This window comes from Apostichopus japonicus, chromosome 4, assembly GCF_037975245.1.
Source record: "Apostichopus japonicus isolate 1M-3 chromosome 4, ASM3797524v1, whole genome shotgun sequence".
Lineage (NCBI taxonomy): Eukaryota > Metazoa > Echinodermata > Holothuroidea > Aspidochirotida > Stichopodidae > Apostichopus > Apostichopus japonicus.
This window is the reverse complement of record NC_092564.1, coordinates 14,306,647-14,326,317: the sequence shown is the minus strand read 5'-3', so window position 1 is coordinate 14,326,317 and position 19,671 is coordinate 14,306,647. Positions and strand designations below refer to the sequence as shown.

General features: G+C 36.8%; 1 protein-coding gene across 2 annotated transcripts in view; it reads left to right on the top strand.

Annotated features, from left to right (window-relative positions):
• LOC139966525 (atrial natriuretic peptide receptor 1-like) overlaps positions 1-19,671 on the top strand; it is a 308,214-nt gene that overhangs the window by 22,184 nt on the left and 266,359 nt on the right. The window lies entirely within an intron of this gene.

The window sequence follows — 19,671 nt, the reverse complement described above, 5'->3', positions numbered from 1 at the left end:
CAATTCTTACATGTCATATTATAGTAGTAAGTGTGTGTGTGTGTGTGTGTGTGTGTGTGTGTGTGTGTGTGTGTGTGGTGATAGATCGTGATACTGGTATATCGTATAGACTGACATGGACTTCTTTATGTTGGTAACATAAGAGTCCAAGCTTGCGTTCGGCCATAAAATAAAACGGAGGCAACAAAACAATAACAACAAGGTCTGCCATGATAACGCAATACAGAAAAGATGAGCCCTATTATAAAGTTAGTGACTCCCTGCTTTTATATGATACAAAGGGAATGAAAAGCATATAGAAACACAGGAATGACCATGCAGGTACGCATGGCGATGTCAACTTATTTTGAACATCATTTGCATGATAAAGGAAAGAATCTTTTACACTGCTGTAATACGATCGTACTAAAATCACCGATGTTTGAGGCTCTAGTATATATAGACATTCTTCGCTAATTCTCGGAGCGACTTTTGATCCCGCGCAGTTCTTCCTGTTATAAGCTCTAAGCATCAATGGAACACTAAACGCACCATTGTTCACTATGCGAGCAACCTATTATTCTGAGCTACAACCTCATTGTTTCATGGCTTCCATGTCGATATCAGATGGAGGTGTGTTGCAATTTCACTAGGAAATTTCACTAGAGAACAGGATTCGGAGTACCCAGGCTAAGAAGTATAGTACACATGATTCAGAATGCACTGCTTATGTGGTACTAGCCTACACTGAAAAGCATGAGTACACGAGTAGAATGAGACATTCACGTTGGTATAAGATCGAGTACTTAGGTTCTAAAGTACTACATACGGCGAGTACTTACGCTAGAATTATAGTTCATTAGACTTCTAAAAGTCACGATTATGACGGGTACAAATCGATCGAGTACAAGTATCCCAATAGCTAACTATGTTCAACTATGAGTATACCATACCACTGCAAGTTAGGGTTATTTCCCCTCAGTATATTTCTCACCAAGAGAGATGATTGAAGAATAGTATAAAAGCCGCAAAGGTCGTTCGTTACATTGATGGACTTGACTTCATGCTGCAGGCAGTGCTCAAGCACACGGGGGATTCTACAATAGGTTTGCTGGTAGCCTCTTCATAGACTACCGTACATAAAATAGACCATTTCCGAACACTGATTTATCGTAAAACCTTTATTTTTTTACGACGTGCATATATATATATATATCTATAATAGTGTGTCGTAGGCTCATATACTTTCACACTTAATTCATATTACCTTTCCGCTGGAGCGAGGATTAAATCAAAACAGCTGATACACAATATCTGTTATAGTCACGTTCACATGAGTATATGTTACTTAACGTACACGACCAAAATCATAACTTTCCATTAGAGAACTACCAAATAATGTATACGTCTATCAACTGCAACAATTAGACACGCAGCTAGTAGGCTGCGTAAAGTTATTATTGGGGACAGGCAGCTCACATTGGTCAGAAGAAACCTCCATGTTGGTATTGAACTAGTTGTCTTTGCAGAGGATATAAGAAATAGAAAAGAAAGGCAAACGAACATCACAATGTTTTATTTGATCTCATAAATGGTTTCATGCTGGTTTCATGGTTAAATGGTTTCATGCTGAGGCCACTGATTCCAACTGTAATATAAAACTTCTTGGTCTTTTCAAAATCTAGTTACGATTTGCTTAGAAAAAACTAAATCAGTAACTTGAAATATATTCCTGGAGGTGCAATCCTCTTTCACATTAATCAGGTGTCAGAGAACAAAATAAAAAATATGTTGAAGATACACCAATAAACAATAAACGATGTCATGGTTATATCTGGCATCTCCTGTTAAAGTTTAACTACCCCCCCCCCCATCCACGACCACGGCACGTCCGCCCTTCCTGAGACACAAAGTCATTGTTATACCTCAGTTGTAGCCTATGGCAAATCTGTATTGACTGGCAGTGTGACACACACACACCACCCACACGAAAAACAATCGTAACCAAGTTTATACCCCTGCCCCCACGCCCCAAACATGCAAAAGGAGCAGTACATTTCATCCTAGCGCGCATAGTTTTGTATATGCATGATTGTCTATTGATGTCATCTTCTCAAGCAGTGCTTCTTGGATATCGCTAGATTGATCGTCCAGAGGCTAGAATATACGTATTTTCTGCCATTATGTCGACCCCATAGCGATGGGGAGAGAGGTGGGTGGAGGGAGAGGTGGGTGGAGGGAGAGGGTGAGAGGCGGGTGGAGAGAGATGAGAGAGAAAAAGGGAGGTGCAAAGACATGCCACATGACGTATACATTCCCACACATAGGCCACTGATTATACATACCGGTATACTCAATCACGTGTTATTAGTGGTATGCCATCTCCAACCTTTACTGCAACATATATTGTCACACATAATTGGATACGACCGTATAGTGTTTCTCACCAAGGGATACATGTGGTTACAACTATACTTGATTAAATATTATAATGTAGCGAGTCAGCAGTTTTCACCAATTATTTAAACCCTAAAAACTAAAAAATAGATTTAATTCCACCGTTGCTGATGTCACCACTTCACCTCCCCCCCCCCCCTCCCCTCTCTCCCAACCTACTTTCTGTTTCTTGTTGTGTGACTCAAGTGACCTATTACAGTTTGCAGGCTGCCATATTTTCCATTCGCGGTACAGTATACGGAATCACCAGTTTCCGACACATTTTTATCTCGAGACTGATCTATACGGTTATAACTTGAAGAATGATATAATGTGAGAAACCAAACCGGTTTACAAATGAACTAGTATTATATTTTTTTACTTTATGTACGTTTCTGATCCAAATATGTTTCAGGTTTTAACGATTTTCAAAGAATAGTGGTATGATTGAATGAGCATGCACTTTTAAGAGGTTCCTCGGAAAGAATGAAGGGGAACGTGCACCGACCCCCTCCCCACACCCTACAGGGCTCACTCGTTCCGTCACTCAACATATGTCTGTCACTTCCTTTCTATTTGAAATGGAGATTAACGTTTGTTGAAATCATTTTCTGTGCAGTAAATACTAATAACACTACAATACTGATATCATGCTATATAAGTATAGTACCCCCAATAAAACGTACGTTTCAGATTTGTCGTATTGTGAAGCAGTTATTTGCAAATTACACTCTAAGAAGTAAGAGCATGCATATTATACTAAAAAAGTGCCGAATATTGTCGAGTATTAAAGTGCTATACTTATTGGGGAAACATAACACGTACAACCTTTTAATTAAGGACTTTTTAAGAAAAACACTTTGTACTGTTGACATTTTCTGTATACTTTACCATATAAAAATTGAATATGATAATTGAAACTGTCTAGATAATGCATTGGCAATGTTACTTGAATTTCTGGAAAGCGCTAACATTTTTGAAGATTGACAAATCAAAGGTAATGCTTGATTCATATGGAAAGAACATCAATCATATTAGCATTATGAACAATTTTAAAAAGCCAATGAAAACATCATTCCTTTCTATTTTTTGTTGACTCTTTTCGACTTAAACACATTGCATTTATTCCACTTTTGAGACTGGTTTATTTAGTCCCCGTCATTAAATATACTGAATGTTACTTGCACATATACGAAAATGGTATTTGAGCTAAGAACTTATACAAAAATAAATAAAATGTAATACTATACTGAGATGTTAACGGCCTCATAAAAATCTCTTTCCACTAGCGTAATAATCTGGAGGTTTCTATGTGGTTTGCAAATTATTTCTTGATTATTTTCCAAATTGTGTTATGAAATAATCCTAATTCATATAGCATGTAGGAATATCAGTTAGTAATACTTATAGATTACTTTTTGTTATGCCAACCGGCATGATGGTCATTGTTCTGAGGTACTTGGTACTCCTGCTACTTCAAAAATCGTGACCTTTTCTGAAACTAGAACCTGTCTCTAATGATTTGAGGAAATATGACGTCTAAAGCAGTATAACTAGTTATGACATTATTCAGTATAGGTATATACCCTGTTTGCAAACTATACGTTGTTCCTGTACCAGAATGGATCCCACGTTTGTACGTTAGATGATTCAAAGGTATTTTTTATTTTACAATTTATCATCTCCTTCCAAGGCTAACAGACGCCTGAAACATGAACGTATAACACTGTACATAGACGGGTTCAATCTTGGACTCATTATTTAAAATAATGACATGTGGTACCAATATATTAGGCTTGCCACTCCTGGAATACTTCACACGTAACCCCACTTTAGGTATAAAAGCTCCCGGGTTGCAAAGTCATTTAGCAACTTCAATGCCTCTAGATCAATTTCATTATCTGAAGCAAACTAAAAGAAATAATTGTTTTCTATATGTTGACAAAGTTAACTGAAGATAAAAGACAAATAAGATTCATTCTAAGTTGGTCACCTAATTCCTTGTGAGAACCAATAGCTAACAGGCATAGATGTTCCTTTTGCAACCTATAATATTGAAAAAGGATGGCCAAATCTTTCAACACTTTTGAAAGTAATTAATCTCGTTTGGCAATCATGAACTTGGTTAGAGCGATAGTCCATTACAGTGTTTTCACCGTGTCCCCTCTGCTACCAAAGAACGGGGTCATCTTAATGTATAATATATACATATAGATTTTATAATATTAATATATTAATATGAATAATAAATACTAAAGAAACAGGGCCCATCCACTTTCATTTCTAAACTCAGTTTAGGTTTTCACTAAAGAGTGGAAATAAGCAAGTACATAAAGTTCAACTATTGGTCCACTGGAAGTAATTTGAGTTAGTCAAAGCATTCTAGTCTGTCCTCACGTATAATTCTCATATTCAAGATAGGCTAGACCTTAGACCTTGGAAGCCTATTGCTATTACATTATTTGCGTGCATGATACCGTTAGGCTTCTGTGGAACCATTGGTCCATTACTCGCTTTCAATGTGTAGGCCTAAGTTAGGTCAAGTATAGGGCCAAGCCTACTTCAGTTATGATGGTTTCTGTGTATAGCCAGCCTAGGCTAATAAGTGACACAACAATCCATTGTCATTCCCATATTTCCTGATTAATAAGTCATTTGGAGGAAAAGTATCATTGTATAAAAATTCATTTAATAACATTGATGACGTTTTACCAAATATTTTTCCTAAGTTTGACATTGTATTGTTATTGCAAAGATTTCTGTAACTATGCCGATAATTAGATTATTATATCAGTTGCATGAATATTTCATTTTTATATACAACATAATAAATATCTTTGGTCTTTTTATACGGTTATAGAGATCTTAGTCAATAAAAAAAATGGAGTAGAAAAAAAATACTCCATTTTTTGTTGTTGTAATTGCCCAATTGGTGGAATGAATATAACATATATAGGCTGGCATTTTTGAGAAAAGCTGCTTGTTTCTGAATGACTATATTTTAACACAAACATCGTTACTTGTCATTGTAAACCATTTTTTAGTCATTTGAAATCATTTTGTCTTTTATCAAAATATCAATTTCTCATCATAACGTATAGAGACAAATATATTATATTAATGCTTTTAAACATATATCACCCGCTACTCTGTTGTTGAAATCCAGTCACAAGTGACAGGAATCGATAATAAACATAACTATATATAATTATTAAATTACAGGAATTCATATAAGGGCGGATTTTGAGAAGACTTTTGTTCGTACTGGTCCAAAAGTCCAAAGAATAGAAAAACAGCTGTTGCGTTTTTGTTGCCAGTTTGAAGTCACGTTAATAAACCTATCGAGAATTACGTAACTAAGATTGTAATTCACCGACTTAACACAACCTGCTAGGTTTCTTTCAGCCAGTATATTTGACATTTAATTTGATGCTATTTGCAATGACTCCCCAGATCCCTTTTTCCTTTTCTTTTCTGTTGTTGTTGATATATTAGTATTAATCACACACAAAAACATGTAGATCCGAAACTGTTAATATATATTGATAATTTCTTTGTCATTGGAAATATCTGTTTCCATCGTCAAACTGCAGACGGAACTATTAAGAGTTTTGGTCCAAAGTTTATCGAAACTAAATCAAATTTAAGGCAAGACGCCGATTTTAATATCACTAGTTTATTGCCCTCCGAATATGCTAGAAAATTAACCAAAAAAATAAAAAAGAATGAAGAAGCAGAAGACAATGGCCACTATATATATATATATATATATATATATATATATATATATATATATATATATATATATAAATATAAATAATCATGTTACTATGCACCCTCAAAGGATTTTCCTCACTGCGACATTTCATTGACCAATTTGGCGACATTTCATTGACCAATTTGACACTAATGTGAGAAACCTGCAGAACCCCCGGCAAAGTTGTCTTGAACTAGCTTTGCCAACTTTTGCCAACCATGCCGTAAAATGAGGATCCAACATCAATTACTGATAATACTAGAGATGGTGTGATGGTGCATTTCGGGTGGTTGGTGGGGGGGGGGGTTGAGGGTGGTGATAACGCTAGTATATAATTCTCTGTCTGGATAGAAGACAAGCATGTAGGTAATAACGATTTTATACATGATTCACCGGCTGACTAGTAAATACCCACCACCAGATTGAAATATAGTGCCTGGTTATTGTCGTACATATATTATTTGTATATGATTACTCTTTGTGGTTTCATTCACATATATGCAGCGGAAATATATCAGGAAGCTATAGTGGTCGCACGAGCGTTATACAGTATTAACTGTCTGTACTTGAAGAACACTTTCTTGAACATAATGGTTAATGTACGTATATGCAATGGTCAAACAAGGAAATGACAAACCGTATACAAGATCCAATTACATTATGTATACTCATATACGCTTCACTATGAACATGCCTTGTTTATTGGCGTTTGATTGTATCAATTTACAATGATTGTATGTCAGGAATGCGAATATGTATAAGTTCTTATTGTAGTATCACTATAGCGTGGCGGAGATGGACTGTCTCGTATGTATACGGAGTTAGTGTCGTATTAGAGCGACGAGTGATGCTAGCCATATTAATTTGTCCAATTATGGAACTATGCTACAGTTAATGATGTAATCGTTAATGAAGCTATTCCATTGACCAATCACTGTAGCCCCATGCGAGGTCCAATCATAACAGTTATAGAGTATTACCACATGGTCCAATCATATGCCTATATATGTAAAACCATGATTTTAGTGGTGGAGCTATGCTACAATCAATGTGTAGTCAAGTAATCCAGTTTTATGACTCTACGGTACATGTTACACGTGTTCGTCCGTTTTTTCTTCTGCCTTGAAACTAATACAACAGGCTTTAAATATTATTTAATTTGTTTTGAATGATACGTATTTAACCGTCCGTATATGACTACATTTTAAAGCTTAAACGTGAAATTGGTCGCTTAGTCTACACACTAAGTAAACGTAACACTCCGAGTTACCAGTAGATATATAGTAAGAACAAATAGTAATATGCAAGCATTTTACCATTATTCTAAAGTAATAAAGATGAATTTCGATTTTCATCTTCTTAAGAGCTTTTTGGCATGTCAAATCAAACTTTTTTTTTACTTCACAGTGAATATAGGACAACTTAGAGATAAAGCTTTATGGTAATCTTTATGCGATCAATATCTATAAGGATTTAGAAAAAGATAAGTAAAATTCCATGCTTAAAATAACAAAGGGCCGTATACAAAGTTGAAAAAATGAAATATTATAGGGTAGTTTCATAAATTCATAAAAATCGGGAAAAGATCTTCGCTGACTCTCTGCTGTTGCATGGAATAGTATGTCAGTTGATTGGGTAAATGCAGGGAGCAACCACATGTACTTCAGGGGAGACCGTAAGAATATTACATAGAACATTCCAGTTTATACTCAGTACATAAACATAAATAACATGTCATGTGCGGTACAACCCGACCAGTTGAAACGGTTCTTCAACATCGTCACAAAAGTAATATATAAGAAGAAAAAAAAAAGCAATATATAGCAGCACTTTGCCCCCCCCCCCAACCCCGTCACCCACCTTCTCAAGAGGATAGGAAACTACTCCCCTTAGACCACTCTCTGGACAGCATCGCATCTTACACCCCTCCACCCCCGTTCAAAATATAGTGGATACGCCCCTGGGTGAAAATATTTCATGGCTGTCATTTTCAGTTTCCAATGCATGAGCTTAGTAGATAGACATGTAACACATCCGTAGTAAGACTGTGCAAGGTGACTGACTTCACATGTAGAACAAGCTTACATCCTCCTGCGTGGGGCTGCGTTGCCGACATACCACCATTAATGTTGATCAACGTGGAGAATGGCGGAAGATGTTTCCCTTTTTTAAACCTCCCTGTTCCGTCCATATTTCAATGCCGCCTAACAAATGCACTGCCTAAATCCATTAGTTTCAACCCTTTGCTCCAATAAAAAAAATGATAGAAAATATGTCTTTACGTGTTGTCGATTTGCTGGAGAAGGATGTGAAATGATACGTTCTGTGATATTCTTTATAGGCCTATATATACGAGAAAAAGTTAATGATAAGGACAATAGGAAATTGTTATGGAGTGGATTCAACAACTAATAACCAAAAATAATGTACGTGAGAATTTACTCAGACCCTTAATAGGTCATCACGTCTGACCTCAAATTTTTGTATGCTCAGAATTGCTAAACTTGATCTGAAATAGTGAGTGCTTTCGTAGATAATGCGACTCTTACAGAATATTCTCACACGTTGGTTGGAACAAAAGTAGGGAATGAAGGAAAAATGTTTGGTGAATTAGCAGCGAAATATTCACCAACGATTGAGAATGAGCGTGGGCCGCTATTTGATCGACGCTATAGCATAACTGGGGCCAACCTGATGACCTTTAACTACATTGCAGTATATTGCCACCAATGTGGGTGGAGGAGGGGAGGAGGGGAGGAGGGGAGGAGGGGAGGAGGGGAGGAGGGGAGGAGGGGAGGAGGGGAGGAGGGGAGGAGGGGAGGAGGGGAGGAGGGGAGGAGGGGAGGAGGGGAGGAGGGGAGGAGGGGAGGAGGGGAGGAGGGGAGGAGGGGAGGAGGGGAGGAGGGGAGGAGGGGAGGAGGGGAGGAGGGGAGGAGGGGAGGAGGGGAGGAGGGGAGGAGGGGAGGAGGGGAGGAGGGGAGGAGGGGAGGAGGGGAGGAGGGGAGGAGGGGAGGAGGGGAGGAGGAGGGGGTTACGGCTTACTTGTGTTATAAGATCGGTGTTTAATATAGCACACTATATCAGCATATCTCAGCAACGTGAATATGACCATCTATGGAATTCCTGATAGAAAATAGAGGCGGTTCAAAATTAGTTGCTTGTATACTGTCGTCCTATGATTGACCCACTTTAGGTAAAAATTTAGCAATTTGTCGTGTGTAATATTTTCGTCCCCCCCCCTCCCCCTCCCGCGCCAAATAGTGGTAGGGGTTGGAGGGGAAAACTCTGCATCAAGTATACGACGTTACCGGCACACAGATCGCCTGCGCTTAGATGGAATTTAACCGACGGTTGTAAATGTAAAAAAAGTAAGAAAAAGAAGGTTAGACCGCTTTTTATCGGTTACCACGCCACCGCCAATTCACATCGGTAGAATTCTGTGAAATAAGGCCTATTTGCTGTAAACATTTCTTATGGTTATTTTGTAAAAACTATAACTTGACCCCTGCTTTTTAACTTCGAAATTATACATTTGAAAATCACGATTCCCTTTGGAAGCGAATAAATACTTTATAAGATAGTTTAAGTAATTAGGCAGATACTGTTTGGGTAGGAAAACGAAGCAACTTTCATCGATTCCACTCTAAACCACATGTTCCCTTACATCGAGAGTGTAACAATGTGATCATGGCGAAATTTGAAAAGAAAAACCCGCATATAAGAACCGTTTTTTGTAGTTCCTTTCCTTGATGAATTTGACGCTGTCAGGCTTCACATATTGTAAAACCAAACCAGCTTTCTTTACTGGTAACAGACTCTGTGTATTTCATACAATAGGGGAACACTGCAACTTAATTTTAATAGTGTATAGTTTGTTCACACCGCTTAACTGTTTCTTGACAGCGTTTTTCATCACGGTGTGTGTCTGTGGGGTGGGTCAAGGGGGGGGGTGGGGATTCACAGTAAAATAAAATTATTTATGTTTCTTACCCCTTTCTGATGCGTTATCCTAACTTTTGTTAATATACGTTTGTCGCAGTAGTTACATCACAACTTGTCCTATAAAGTGTCACCAGGAATCTTTAAAAAACAGCCCTTTTTTCGAAATGTATTACTCTTTATCGGAGACTTCGTGAGTTTCTTCAATCTGTTGTTAACTTGTTATCGACTTCAGTTAAGTCTCTAAAACTATAGGGTACAGGTGTTGTAAAATTCTGGTCTTGTTAAAATGCTTATTACGAATCGCGCCACCTCTGATTTTTTTCCATCAGTTCTGAGTCATTTGGTAGCCATGGATACATACGTGTGGGAATCGGGCGGTAAAGATGCAATTCAAACCTACTTATTTCGTAACCTTAAACTAAAGGCGTGTTGGAGATTACATACAAACAGTACAGTACAGAATTGGTGGAAAGATCAGAAAGAAACAAAGACTAAAAGAACGAGTTTGATGAGCATTATTTTAATGGTTTTTACAGCAACAAAAATCGAAATGATCTAGTTAATAAATTCATTCAACACGTTGCAAAGGAGTTTGTGCAGCAAGCATAGGCGTAGGAGCCCAATTTGAATGGGGGGGGGGGGGGGTGGCTGTAACGACTTGCACGAATAATATAACAAAAATTTTTCGCGCGTTCAACGTGATAATGTACATATAGGAATGGATCGCTTATTACATCGCATCCCAATAACATACAATCATTTGCCATGTTATTACCCTTCCATATTGGTTAGAATTATTGGGGAAGTCATTGCAATAATAATGATATCAGTTTAACCATTGAAACACATATTGCAAATTATATTTGTGTCAGTAGGTGCACGAAAAATTCTCATCATATTGCTCGAATTTTCACACAAATTTTTGTTTGGGGGGGGGACTGCAGCCCCCCCCCCCGCCTCCTACGCCTATGGCAGCAAGCATATATAAAAATCGGGCTCTTAATTCATTTCTTTAGGATCTTTGTTTGTACAATAGTGTGACTGTGCATGTATAGTACTGTATACTAAGATCATGTGTAGTATCTGTTCCCTATCGAGAGGAATCGTGATACACACCTGACGATAATCTCACAGTCTCGATGCAAGGGGACTGGGCTTGAAAGCGGATCAGTCGTTTGGTTTTTCTTGCCCAGGTTCTTTCCTGGGTGACTTTTCTTAAAAATGTATACTGCATGTGATATGACATAGGTCTAGATGACAAAAGGAATGCTCTGTCGATAATCATAGGCGTAGGAGCCTCATTTGATTTGGGGGGGCTGTAACGACTTGCCCGAAAAATATAACCACAATTTTTCGCGCGCTCTGCGCGCGTCCCACATGTCAATATGCATATGATATAGGCATTCATTGGTTATTACATCACCTGCCAATAACATAAAATCATTTTCCGTGTTATTACCCTTCCATATTGGTTAGAATTATTGGGGAAGTTGTTACAAAATGATAATAATAATGTAAGAAAAACACATTGCAAATTCTTCTTCTTTCAGTAGGTGCCAGAGGCGGAGCTAGGGGTATTGGTCGGGGGGGGGGGGGGGGGAGAATGGTCTGTAGAGGCGCTTTTGACACTATCTAAGCGGAGCGCCACCACTGGTTGGCGCGGAGCGTACAGAAATTTTTTGAGTAAAGATCCTCCCTAGATCGCCGGAAATGACCCTTTCCGGGCCTTACTAATTTGCAGATAAACGAAGAATAAATAGGTGTCATCGCCATTTGTCAGACAATTGCACCAACAATATGTGACAAATGTCAATAGATATTTGAGAGCGCAATATAAAAGTCAATAATCGCGAATTATGTGGTGAAAAGCTGAAAAGTGGTGAAAAGCTGAAAAGGGCGCCAGCAGTCCATTTGAGTCCGTCAAGGGGGCATCCGCCCCCTCTGATTGTATGGACACTCCGCCACTGGTAGGTGGCGCAAAATTCTCAGCATATTGCCCAAATTTTCACCCAAAAAAATGAAAAAACACGCTGCAAATTATTATTCTTTTCAGTAGGTGCCCGAAAAAAAATCCCAGCATATTGCCCGAATTTTCACCAAAAAATTGAAGAACACATTGCAAATTATTATATTTTTAGTAGATGCCCGAAAATTTCTCAGCATATTGCCGAATTTTCACCACAAAATTTGAAAAACACATTGCAAATTCTTATTCTTCTTTCAGTAGGTGCTCGAACAAATTCCCAGTATATTGCCCGAATTTTCACCAAAAAATTGAAAAACACATTGCAAATTATTATTCTTTTTGTAGATGCCCGAAAAATTCTCAGCATATTGCCGAATTTTCACCAAAAAAGAAAAGAAAAACACACTGCAAATTCTTCGTCTTCCAGTAGGTGCCCGAAAAATTCTCAACATATTGCCCGAATTTTCACCCAAAAAAAATGGTTGGGGGGCTGCAGCCCCCCCAGCCCCCCGCCTCCTACGCCTATGTCGATAATATCCTTGTGTAAATAATGATAAACAAATAAACGCCGTGATGCTAATATCCCTAAAGAATATCAATCTCATCTCCAGAGTCTATACGCTACACAGGAAGACCTTGAAAACATACTTTAGGCAGAATTTTGATATATGATAGTTCACTAGAAAATTAAATAAAACGAAATGAAAATGTTTTGAGTACAGTTCAACTTTTATAAATGTGTCTTGGTTCGTAGGACATTTTTAGCCTTTATGAGACACTAATATCTCATAGAAAACATATTAGAAGTTGCACAAACATTAGTAGTAGTAAAATTCTATTTCGATTCCGGAAATGTCAAAAACGTTAACATTTATCCAAAATCTTCCATTTCCTTTTTGAATGTGATATTATCAAGATCAAAAAGTGACATTTTCTTTCGAGTCAAAAACCAATTTATTAATTTCTTTATTTAATATTTAAATTCAAGTTAAGTTCGTAAGAAAGTTAGAAGCATGGTTTAATTAGATCAATAAATTTAATGTATTTTTTTTGTGTACAATATTCGGAACAAATTTGAAAAACTTACACAGGTTGGTAACGAAGCTGAAAAAAAGTAAATTCATCTGATGACGTTGGTAACATGATTTTATTTTATTCATTGTTAACGGGAATCATAATAAGTTAACATATACGAGATGTGACGGGGTATTGGAAAGGTATATAACGGGAGGAGCGGTAAACGTATCACTTATATAAACCTTATATACTAACAGAGGTGTAAGTAGTTTTTAGATAGTAATAGCCTATATACCAATTTCGTGAATGGTATACACGTATATGGATATATCAGGGCAAGACAACGCTTAAATTTAATTGTTCTATACTTAAAACAGCGAGTGTAAAGATAAAAACTATAAAAAGAAATAAAAAAATACTTTTAAAGCGGCAAAACAACACCGATTGTGTTTTTGACAACAAAAATAGGTGGAAATGTTCGATCATTAAGGTCACCCCCCCCCCCTACACTCCTATACACTTCTTTCTTAAAATCTATTCAGGGTGTTTGTGTGCTGATAAACTTAAAGGAAACGGTATCTGTTCGTGATAACAAATTGAGCGAGTCGTAAACTTTTCCGCCAGGTTTCATTTTGTTCTATGGGTGTAATTTATCTGATTGTAGATAACCTACAAAACTTGAAATGTATCCGCAAGTTTAAATGTCAACTCACCCGGGTAGATTACAGCGACCGTTAAAAACTTCTGTAAATATAATCAGAAAGAGGGCAGTATTGCAAAACTGATACGTAGATTTTGCAGTTTCGTTTGGATCGCGACAAGCTGACGAGTGAGTTTTCTCGAAGTGACGTTGTTCCAGTTGTTGCTCTTGTGGACATGGGAGCGTATATTTAGGGGCAGGGGATGAGAGGGGTGCGGGTACAGGATGAGAGGGGTGAGGGTAGGGGATGAGAGGGGTGAGGGTAGGGGATGAGAGGGGTGAGGGTGGTGAGATGTTCGATATAATGTTCTTGTTTTATTCCCTGTCAAGGCCGTATTTATGGGTAGGGTGAGTGATTGGGGTTGGTGAAGCTAATTGGTTGACCCAGAGTCGATCTACAAAGATGAGGTAGCCAGTACATTACATCACGTTGTGATCTGTTTTTTTTTTTTGTAGTCTGTAGACTCTTCACGTGTACAAACTATCGGCTCTGAATGTTTTTACTTCATTCCTGCCGGATAAAATAACTCAGGTCTTTGGCCAACATAACCTGTTCCTTTACCTTGAATGCACGTTATTCCCCCGTTACAGATTCCCAGGAGGTTACCTCGTCATTTTGCAGAGAGCCCCTTCCCCTTGTCTATCCGACAATGTTAATTCGAGCACACCGTTTTACTTCTGTTTCATCTTTCATTCTCTTTTGTCTTTCGATCGAGTCTTCAGTTCCTCTTCGAGACCTTTCTCTTCAACCTATATCAAGTTAAGGTGCAAAGTTACTTTAAAGAAAGAAAGAAATTTCAAAAGGCAATAAATTACTTGTAGGCCTGCAGTTTTAGAGATTAATTGCCCTTTTGAAATTATAAAAGTTAGGATTGTACATTGTACGCACTGCCCTCTATAAAAGTCATAGGGAGAGAGAGAGAAACGCATTCTATGGCGGTCTTTCTAAGAATGTTGTCTTCATGATCTATTAAAATATCTGTAGATACCGATCATTGGGAAGTCTAAAACTCTCTCCATATGAGAATGATAAGCATGATAGATCGCGGAACCCATACAAATGATTAGAGGATGAACCTACCGGTGACCTTAAACATCAATCTATCCTCAACAATCTACCAAGGGCATTATAATTGAGGGATTATTAAATATCAAAAGGATTGACAAGGATGAAAAGTAAAAGGGAGGAATTCTGAGATCTTAAACTTTGAAACTCACAAATTTAACGGTTCGCCTATATCCTTTTAAAGATTTTAGTTGATATAAAACTAAATTACTAATCTCCCGACAAACTGAGCCTAGCTACATTATAGCGATAATTTAATGATTGAATTAGAGGGTATATGAACCAAAAAGAACGTGGATCGCTATATTTTTTGAACTAATGTATATTCATTTCAATTTCTGGATCGAAGTTTTTCTCCGCAAATTCTTAAATACCGAACACCGCCGCCTATTTGCATTTTTTTCAAAAACCCTGCCGTGATCCACATATTGAATGTGGAATTTAATTAGTTTCAGCATGGAGCCATTTCAGCCACTGATTCCAAACGGATAAACGGAAAATTAAACCCATCCGCGCGCCGTTTGATTGACCCTTACTTTTTACGTAAAGTGCAAGTTATTTGTAAATAATCACAGTGCTAAGATATCATGTGGTCCGGGGAGGGCGGGGGGTGGGGATGTGAGGTCCCCGTCCGTCCGTCTCCTTTTGGAATATTGTTAAAGTGGAGGATGTTTATGGATGCAAAATGGTGCTATATTCTGCAACTTTGAAACAGCGTTGAAGAATTGTCAACTGTTATATGGTGTACATATACATGTTGCATATTTATGTATCGAACACTATGAGTTCGGTCATATTCTGTCTGCTGATGGGGAAGGGGGTGGGGGTGTTGTATTAACATGCAATTTTACAACAGATACAGTATTTGACTATACTTTTAAATATGTAGCGTTTCAAGGCTCTTTGATCACGAAATATGTCATTGTTTCACATATCTGTACTGATAAATACTCACATCCTAAGCGTAAACACATCATTTACTAGATAGATGTATGCTAACATGGCCACAGAGTCCCAGAAATGACAAAAGAGAAAAATATTGTCAGCATTTCTGACAGCGAATTAGCGGGCTGGAATAAGCCGATACTTGTCAAAGTATATAGTAACGTCTCCATCACGTTAACTACATAACTGCACAATTACATAAGTGAAAGGGTATAGGCGGTTCACGGAGGTTTGCTGTATTACAGTTATTACATATAGTCATGGCTTCATGTTGAACTTTGCCAGATTTAATAAAGTGTCATGTTTTACATGACTCAGGGCGGATTTGAAATCTGAAACTATAATCTGTGTTCCCCCACCAAACTTGCATTTCCAATACAGGAACGATGAAATGAGTCATATGACATAGTGGGACATACAGTTTTCTACACTGAATTAATTAGATGCAAATAGTACATGTCATGGTAAGAATTTTTGCAACGCTACGACTCAAAGCATAATGCAGCGTCAAGGGATTAAATTCCACTTTTTTTTTTAATAATAAATTTTACATTGCCTAACCAATTTCCAGTTAATCAGTGAATTATTACGTAAGAAACCCAATTTCTTCAGTCACGTAGCATTTGTAATTTTTGTAAAAGGATATATATAATATAGAAGTGATATAGAGCAAGTTTCGTCACTGCTTTCTAACCTGTCTCCCCTATACTGTTGCACTAGATGTCATCTAAACCTGATCTTCAAATTGATGACATTTTAGAATTGCGCAGTCTCTGACCCACTCAGCCAGGGTCACGGCACCCTTCCTAATTTTCTCAATTTGAGGTTTAATTACTCAATGATTATTTAAGATGCAAATACAATCGGTACTAGACCTGATATCAAGTGTTATTAAACTTTAATTAGGACATTTTTAGTTTGGTTTAAGTATCTGGTATTAGACACGTGAATTATGTGTAATATATAGTAAATATTTTACTATATGATCGAGACTATATTAGACAATCCATTCATGCTGTATCAAACGCGTGGGGGATGTATAATACTTTAACAGAATGAACATTAACACGTGACCAATTGACAAATTTCGTTGGAACTTTTTCGTCTTCACAACACTTTTTAGTATATTTGTAATACACAGATCAATAACTGCATATCCGTAAGTCTTTGTCTTTTGGCCTTTCATATTTAAACTGGAAATTCAAGGCAGTAAAACAAAACTGACCAAATTCAGACTAAAACATATAGTTTTTAATACAGACATATATAGACTCGTCACGCTATATATAATAACGGTAACACAAAGCCAAAAAGATCAGTTTTTCATGAGTCACAACCCTCGTTCAGTTGTTGGCAGCATTTTAATTACAGTACCTCTTTTTCTTGCAATTTGCCTACTTCCTATTTATGATAGAAGAGGCTCAATTTAACTGATAATTCTATACGAGTTTGCAAATCTAGCAATTCGGAGAAACATTTAATAAAAGAAAAAGAAAAAAGAAGCGTTTACTTGCATATACTTAGTGCGTATTCTCGTATTCGTGCATAGCCACCTGTACTAGTGGATTTGCACTCCGGTACTCCTACTCAGAGCATTTTGAAGATCTAGTGTAACAGACGGATAAAGTACTCTTACTTCTTCTTACATCAGTCTACTCGTTCTCTTACAAATAAAAATGGGACTCTACTTGTAGTAGTACAAAAGTGGGACCCTAACATGTACTAGTATACGGGGGATTCTACTATAATAATAAATAATAAATGAACTTATAAAGCGCTAAAATCTACGAAGTATTCAATAGCGCTGTACAACCCTAATAGAACGCCAGCTTGAAAATATGAGTCTTCAGTACCAGTACAATGGTGGGACCCAAACATGTACAAGTACACGGGGGACTCTACTTGTACTGCAATAGGGTACCGGTACTCTAGGGGACTTCAAACGTCAAACATACAACAACAACAATGACGAACACAGATACTGTGTAATTTGGAATATTTAAATTTCAACCCAGTCCGGTGAATTTAGGTGTTAAAGGTTCATCAACTGTACTTTGTGATTTCAGTGCGGTTTTCAAGCTTCTTAGTGCTGGTTATATAGTTCAGTGGTTGGTTATTGTGCACCTTTGCATTCGCAGTGATTAGCACGCTATACTCTCCGAGTATGCGTCACACCGTGTCGATAGCGATATACAACCGTATCGCAGCGCAGGTAATTCTGCCAAACTGACTGGTTGTCCTAATCTTGATCATATATTCATTCCAATATCAAATGGTAGCAGATTACACGATTGCTATATTCCCCAATCACAGGAGGCAGCCCAGCAAGCAGGAATGATCGTGATTTCTCGACTATCATTAAAAGAATATAAAACCATTTCTAAAATATGTATGTATATATATATATGTATATATATATATATGTATATATATATATATATATATATATAGATATATATATATATATATATATATATATAGATATATATGTCTCTGTCCACCGGACATAGAGCACTCTGCGCCAAGATAGACGCCAACCAACCAAAGTATATAGATATATATATATATATATATATATATATGTATATGTATATGTATATATATATATATATATATTTATATATATATATATATATATATATATGTATATGTATATATATATATATATATATATATATATATATATATATATATATATATATATATATATAGATGATATTAAACCAACCAACATTATTTGTTTTAATTTGGCAAAAATACTTTTACCGACATCATTGTCTCAATAAAATAATACATCATATTATAAAGCATGAGTCATTCTGTACGTAAAGCAACACAATAAATACGAAATCTGATTAAAGACAAATTCGGTAATCTTATCAGACTACTCGCTTTAATCTTATCATTATACCTATCACAACAGTCTGGACTTGAAGTTTATTTTACCAACTGCGTTATAAATTGAATGATCTATACATGTTACGCCAAGGGAGGAACACCTCCACAATGTCAGGTTTAATATAGAAACCATGCAGGGAAGGTCATGGTGATTCAAGCAGCGAGAGTAAAAACCACTGAGCTGGTTAATCGGCAGCCCCACAGCCTGTCTTCCTGATTTACTGGTTACGAGGCGAGCTTTTCGTTTTGGGTCTCCGGTGTTTGAATACCCCATCGATTCCTGCCCATTGTGAAATTACAGAAGACTGAGGCAAGTTGAATATATATATATATATATATATATATATATATATATATATATATATATATATATATATATATATATATATATATATATATATATATATATATATATATATATATAAATATCACTTTTTATTGTCGATATATATTAATCATTGGAAAGCGAAATCAGATGTTTACTTTGTGAAATATTATACTGACGTTTTTTTTCATACTGTGTGTATTAACGTTTATTTAACGTTTTATATATAAAGAGAGTAAGGTTAAACCTGCTTCTTGGAACTGTTTGTGTTCTCGTTAGAGCCTACACAGTTGTGTATGTGTCTCAAATAAAGCGTTTACCCTCTTAAGTTGATAATTAAATTTGAAAGCCCTGATTACTTTTTAATGAAAAAAATCTTATAAAAGCGAAAACGCATTATTTCGACTGGTTCCCGTTTGGGATGCAATGTAGAGATGATTCAGTGATGACTATCATGCACGGCATCGATGAACGGAAAAACTTTCAAATTTACACTTGTCATTACAAACCGACTTGATGTAACCTTGGCAACCCTGCCACGGACAGTAAATCCGCTGAAAATGTCAATCTAAACAGTAATTAATTGTTTTTTTTTATTGCTTTTCGAACATAGATCAGTAAATTATGTATAATTCAATGG